Source organism: Salarias fasciatus, chromosome 16 (genome assembly GCF_902148845.1).
Source record: "Salarias fasciatus chromosome 16, fSalaFa1.1, whole genome shotgun sequence".
Classification (NCBI taxonomy): Eukaryota; Metazoa; Chordata; class Actinopteri; order Blenniiformes; family Blenniidae; genus Salarias; species Salarias fasciatus.
Window position 1 is genome coordinate 19,512,766 of NC_043760.1, and position 7,259 is coordinate 19,520,024.

Sequence of the window (7,259 nt, forward strand, 5' to 3'; positions counted from 1 at the left end):
CATTTGAGTGGTTGTTTATACAATTATAATTGTGTGAAAACTTCCCTCTTCCTCATTATAAATTCCAGATATATTTATGCATAAATATTCCCGAAATAGCAATTTCACAACAGATTTCATCAAGGAGTGGACCAATGACTATCCTTTTTTTTTTTTAATTTTTCTGTTTTATAGTTTGATAAAAAAGAGAAATAGAAAAAAAAAGACAATAATAAAAATTTAAATAATCACTGAGGTTGTCTCAATCCAAGCTTTACATCTGTCATATGTTTTAAATGTAATGGCTGCTAACTGAAAGCTGCCTGCACTTGCTTTGTTGTACTGTTCCAATGTGCTTGAGTGGAATTCAAAGAGGAAAGTTCTTTTTCTGGCGTTGAGAGAAAAGCTCTTTGAAAGGTCCCTGTGCTTTGAATAAGCTGCCATTTTTCCTTGGTCATTCAACTTTCACAGATTTTCAACTTTCGAAATGCATTGTTCACGTTCAGAGAAATGTTCTGCCAGCCATAACTGCTCACCTGTGTAAATACAGTCATTCCTAGTATTTTTAAAAAGTGTCTTGCTACATTTGCATGTTTATATCCACTCCCTGTGCAGTCCGAGAACACGAACAGCACAGTTCTGGATTGCTGATCTTCACTGCTGTGAGTCAGGAATCAAATGATTCTGCTTTGAGTCAGCTTTACACAGTGACACGGTGTCATATGACATGGACTCGGTTCCCACAATACCCATAAGGCACTTGGGAGATGCAGCAATAACAAGGAATTGACAGTGCTTACAATGACTGTCCCTTCAGGGTGTCATTCTCGAGTGTAATCTCAGCACACTGTAAACACCTACAATTACACCGACCCTCAGGGACGAGGCGAGTCAGTGACGGCCTTCCTGTCTGTGACACCATTCTCATTGTCGCCACAAAAATGTTTAATTGCCTCAAATGTAGAAATAGATCCAACAAAGGTTTTACTGAAATCATAACTTTGGTAAGCAACTCTGAATGTTACCAACACCAAGATATGAGTTACGGCTTGGAAAAAAAGGCAAAAGCGATCATGGTATGTGATTTTTTTTTTTCTTTCTTACAGTTATTGTTTGCTACATGTTTTCTAGAATGCCATCTGTGCCATATGGGACGGTTTGTAACCTCCCAATGAACTGACATCTGATCAATATGGGTCCATATGGGTCCTCTAATAGGATGACAACATTAGACATGTGCTCTCTGGTAGCTGGCAAAATACTGAGCAAACAACAATTAGTATCTACAGGGGCTCCATATAGACACGTTGCTGGCACTGCCAATAGAAAATCAATCTATTTTGATGTATTTGTTAATGGATGAAAAGCCATCTACATTGATCTGGAAAAACAGGGGATCGCTTTTATAGATGGATGTTGCGCTGAGAAAAAGAACATTATACCTTCTGACCTAGAAAATAAAGCAAAAACACCTATCTTATAAAATAAAAAGCTGCTTCTGACTGGAAATTGAAGGCATGCCTGGAACTGTTTTAACAAGTCCCTTCCTGGCAGACCCACTCTTCATCCGCAGGTCTTAAATGCGTATAATCAGGAGAACCACTTTGATACTATGGTATAAAACATGATTAGAATCTTACCTGCAGGCCTCCAGTCAAGACTTGTGATGTAAATACACCCATCTGTTACAAATGCATCTCTTTTCTAAGTTACCAGTTGAACGTCGTCCATGCTAATGTGCGATATTAGTCTAATGGTGTGTGCTGGATGTGAACAGCTGGCTGCTGCTTGCTGGACCGATAATTAGCTAGTGGTGTATACCGCAGAAGAGTTCCTGCACCCTCGATTCGCTATTTTTGCCGCTCAGAGACTGTTTCTCCGGGGAGTCGCCAGCCGTATGAATCCTCTGTCACTGCAGGGATTTCCACCTCCTCCATCTCTCATTCCGCTCATCCCCCTCTTCATCTACTCTCTTTCTTCTATCTAATATCACTGATTCTGGGAGATGTAGAGGTGGGAATAGTTACCCACTGAGGTGCTGACACGACTGCTGCAGATGGTAGAATGTGGATTTGTGCACTATACTAATAAGACCAGGTGTTCCACCACAAGAGAGACTGCATTCTAAATGGGCCTGCAAATGAAATGCAAACCAATTTAACTGGTAAGTGCGTGTAAGGTGCAGCAAGCGGAGCATCTGGGATGCATTTAAAATTCATGCCCCTCTCCATTTATGAAAGTACTTTCCAAACATACACACCCACAGATTCCTGACTTGTTGACTAATTGTTAAGCAAGTGGAGCAGTGACAAGAACTCGGGAGCAAACTGCGACAAATAGAAATTCCCTCGGCGCAGCGTAGCCTATCTACATAATGAACAAGTTCAACAGAAATCCAGATTTTTTTTTTCCACATTATATACTTGCAGTCCAATGGATCACAGACTCTTCTTCACATTGACTGTGTCTACAGTTAGAATTAGCTTTAAAAAGCCAAATATAAATATATCTGGCTCTGAGAGATTTTTTTTTTTTTATTACTTAAAAAACTAATGATATGCATATTTTTTTATTCATTAAGATCTATCTGGATTATTGAGAAACTGAGTCCACAGATGTTTCAAGGTTCTACTGGATTCATCATAAAATTTCATCATCGTGAAAGCCGCAAAAGTTTCATATACTCATTACCAGAGGGCCATAATGTGACGACCACTTCCAACGCCAGCATATATCAGTAATGGATGGCATATATTGGAAATTTAAAGCTGATTTATTACTGTACCTGTAGGATACATGTGGCTGAAATAACTTTTTTACATTTAATAATCTGAAAATATTCCCTTTTGGAAATGGTTTTATGTGCTATAACGAACGGGAAGGAAGACCCACATGAGCTGCTGCTCATGTCCAACTTATACAGGATTTAATTTGTATGTCACGACAGCATACCGTTTATAATACAGCATAACAGTTTTCCACGTTTGCGTATCTGCTCATTATTCCTCTCTGAAATCAAGTTTGAACATTAAAATTTGAATTCTTCACTGCTATTTCTTCATTATGTAGCCATAACTATCAATGTAAAGTCAAGATTGGTTTACTTAAATACACCACTGACAAAAGTTAAGCACAAAAGAAATGAAGCCGATTCTTTACAACAACAACAACAAACATGTCTGTTTCATTATACAAACATATATATTTTTAATAATAACAAAATAGCACAATGAAGTCTTGATAATGTTGTTGTTGTTTTCAATTTACATTTGCTAATGAGATTTACAGTCGGTGGCTCTGCAGAGACTCCATGGGAGGCACGTCCGTGCTTCATGATGATTCATGCAATGATTACACAACTCATTAACCCCTTCACATTTACCTCCTGTCTCCTGTTGAATTGCTCAGGCACCAACGGCGTGCTGTGGGTGAGAGGAAAGCAAAGAAACTATTATGTACTTCTGTCTGCATTTCTACGTTTCGTCCTCTGCCTTCATTGTGCAAGTAATAAATAGTCACGCAAAATGGCACACATGCACACTAAAAATTCAGTCATTACTGGATATATGGAGTATAATGTGATCTACTTTATCCAATGATGGTAGTCATTCAGTTGTGAAAAGTGTGATTAGTACATATACAATATCCATACTTTTACAATGATTTGTGTATTTAATTATCATTATTCAGATATTGAATTATATTAGATGGAAAAATATGCTTGTAAAGAATACAAAATGCAAGTGTGATAGTGAATAAGAAAGAAAACCATCATGAGGTACAGCAGAGGAAAGTGTACAGAGTATCGTTTCTGGAGGAAAGATGAGATCATATTAATGAGGAAATGAAAACTGTCATCACCACATTCAACAAAATGATGACATTTTGAAAGTTTTACAATGCTACCTATGTGTAATCTGATAATAGACGAAACATCTAAACTGGGCTTTTTTCCCCCCCAACATATGGCCATTTATTAAATGATAAAACATGATCTGATTACTCCCTGCCATTGGACTTAAAGTGCTCACCAGGGAGAAGCTGTCATCCAGGCAAATATTGCTGGAGTTGTTTGCAATGTTTTTTCTTTGTGGAAAATTAATTATTTTTAGAGTTGTTTGAAATAAAAATGGCTTTGTAGCATTGCTCAAAGTAAAAATGAGAACTGCACCTCTTGGCTCTCTCACTGTGGACAATAATTAAAAGCACAATGTCCCTGCAATCACCGTGCAAACGCTTAGCAATATTAACTTTATGCATGAACGTGCAAATACACAAGCCTTCACTGCTGCTACAGACATTTACACGTGACAATCGTTTACAAAGGTCGAATAATAAGGTGTCATTGAAAATACACATGTTTCAACGATGTCGTAGCCTCAATGTGTAACGCAACCACTTCCCCTGGCTGGAAGAGTCTTTGTCTGGAATAGCCTTTCACAATGTGCAGTTATAACCATCTGTGCCCCTCCAGTTGAAAAATAGGAACTGACACTCTTCAAAGAGCTTCGGCTGACACGTTGAGGCACAATTCCCCCTTTTCAAAACTCTTATTGCATGCATAATTACACGCACTGTGCTCAGCACTTGCAAAATCATACCTTGTGCCATCCCAAGCATGACAACAACTTGATTGATTTGTGCAAGTGAGGATACAAACTGCACTCCTCAAACTTTAATTGCAGGTTTTATCATTAAAACCTCAGAATATCAGGTCAAAGAGAGAAAGTCATAAAGCAGAGGATGTGCATTCTGGTTTGCACATCTTCATTATAGTGCCTATACATTCCTTTACCCCCGTAATATATTCTGAAAACATTTTAACTTGTAATAATGACAGATCATAGCCAAATATTAATCTTCAAATAGTAATCTCCACTAAATGTGTTGTAGTCAACAAATTCTCACTTCCTGAAAGTGATATTTTTTTCAAACCCATTGTGCAACAGTTTCTGTTTATTCACAGTGTTTAATAGTTTTAATTAAAAGACATTTTCCATTTACATTTTCATTTGGCAGTTTTTGTACTTAAAAACAAAAAACCAGTGGGGAAGCAGGTGCTAAATGGAATAATAATGGAAAATAAAAGTCACAATAGCTTGATGTTTAAAGATAATACACCCTGCAGGGCAGATTAGTCATAACTGCCATCTCTTTAAAAAATGAGTCTGCTTTGGTTGGGTGAGAATAGGCATTCTAAGATTTAATTGTAGATTCATTTAGTGAGGAGCTCATAGAATAAAAATGAATTTTAAAAATGGAGCTCAAGCTTATATATGCATACAGTTCCAGTAGCCAACTTGTCATCAGGACGCCCGACGAACCTTGTTCCTCTGGATGAGGTTCGAGCTGGTACGACTCTGTGTATCACTCATGGTTGAGATAAAGGCATTCAGGCCAAAGGGCTTTACCCAAGAGCCCACCTGGTTTTATTTCTTGCCTACTGACCTACTGACACCAAAACCAATGCAAAAAGTTAAAGGGGCGCATTATTACTTTCTTGCTTCTTTTCATGAAGATGACTCAGAAATTATTCTTGTGGTTAAATATTGTGGAGTGGATTGTCTTCTGGTGCCAAAATAAATAGTCTGATTTCCATCTGCACCCATCCACATGTAGAAATGTCCTTGGTCGTGACATTGAACCCCAAATTGCTCCGACTGATCCGTGACTGGTAAACATGACTGATCGTGTAAAACTAATCATTTGGGCTACAAATGCACCGTGTAGCTTCAGTCCATTCCCATTTTGCCACATATACAGAAACCTTTGCTGAAGCTTACAAAGCCCGAGCCCTTTGCTTATCGACTTTTAAATTAGGAGAACAGATTCTTGCTTTTGTTTATTCAGTGGCGAGGATCGCCAATCAGCGAGTTCAAACAGGCTTTATTGGCATTACAAAGTAAAGACCTATTTTGCTGCAGCAGGACAGAAATTCATTAACACTGACTGATGGCAACTTCTAAATATATAATGAGAAGAAAATATCTTGAATGAAATACTTCATATAACCTGCCCATAAATAACAATTCAACTTAAACATTTCTCTGTCCAGGACAGAAACATACATAAAGATTTGAGTATATAATCGTGACGCATGCAGGTGTATCAGTTGTATAAACTGGTTTTGTGCATTTTGCAGCCTTCCCTGCTGACATCGACATTGATCTTTGAGGTTTGTGGGGATGGATCAACTTTGGAAAGAGACTCTTTCTTCCAAAGAATATTTCTGAAATCTAGAGATTCCTCTCGCTCTGTTTCAATACTACATAGTGATCATCCACCTATAAGTTTGAGAGAAAAATAAAACATGTCTCAGTCATCTTACCGCGCTCTAAAACACATCATCTGATGTTGTTTGCTCAATAACTGTGTGTGCATCCATTAACATAACTAGTAGAGTGGACATGGGGTTCAATTTCTCAGTTGGCTGTACAATTTATTCCTAATGCTCTCTCCTGTGGTGTATCTTTTACGCCTGACTTGAATACTAATGCCATACAAGAGAGACTTTCTCGTAAATCAAGCATATTAATTGGAAGTCCACCTTTTTTCTTAAATACAGGCCCTTGTTTGGAAGTTTTCTTCGGCAAAGCTTAATTGAATTTTGTTTTCACCCTAATCTCAAACCACCAAAAATTGCAAAAGCGTTCCCGTTGCTCATTACTCAGAGGTGCCGGTGACGAGTGGACTGCTTGCTTCAGTCGTCAAGCGCCCCTCAATGCATCTGGGACAATGCTCCCAGATTACATGCATAGCGAAAGTAAATCTCATTTTGGGAGTATACATCTGCTTTAATTTGCATGACAATTATCCAACAAATGAATTCTTAATTCCTATTTAGGCATTCCACAGGTTCTGTGTTTGCGCTGCATAAATTGACGCCCAGCCATTACCAGGTCTCTAATATGAGGTCTGCCTGTGAATAGGGCCTCTCTAATGTTTTGAAGTTGGTTTGAAATGTGTGTGTACGCAATATAAAAGCCAGACAGGCCTCTTAATTATTTACAACTTTATCACCATATTGACATTAAAGCATCCAGTGCTCCAATGACATAAAAATAATGAAAAGAAATTAATCAATTGTTCTCTCTAGAAACAATGTTGAGAGAGTATCACTGAAACAACTGCCCACATGAGTCATAACAAACACTGGAGGGAAAAAAAAATGAGAGCCAGCATTCCATTATTGACATAACACACCTTATATGAATAATTTGCATATTTAATGTGTCCTTAAAAACATTCAAAGAGTAATGTGAGTGCAATGCTCATGTGGT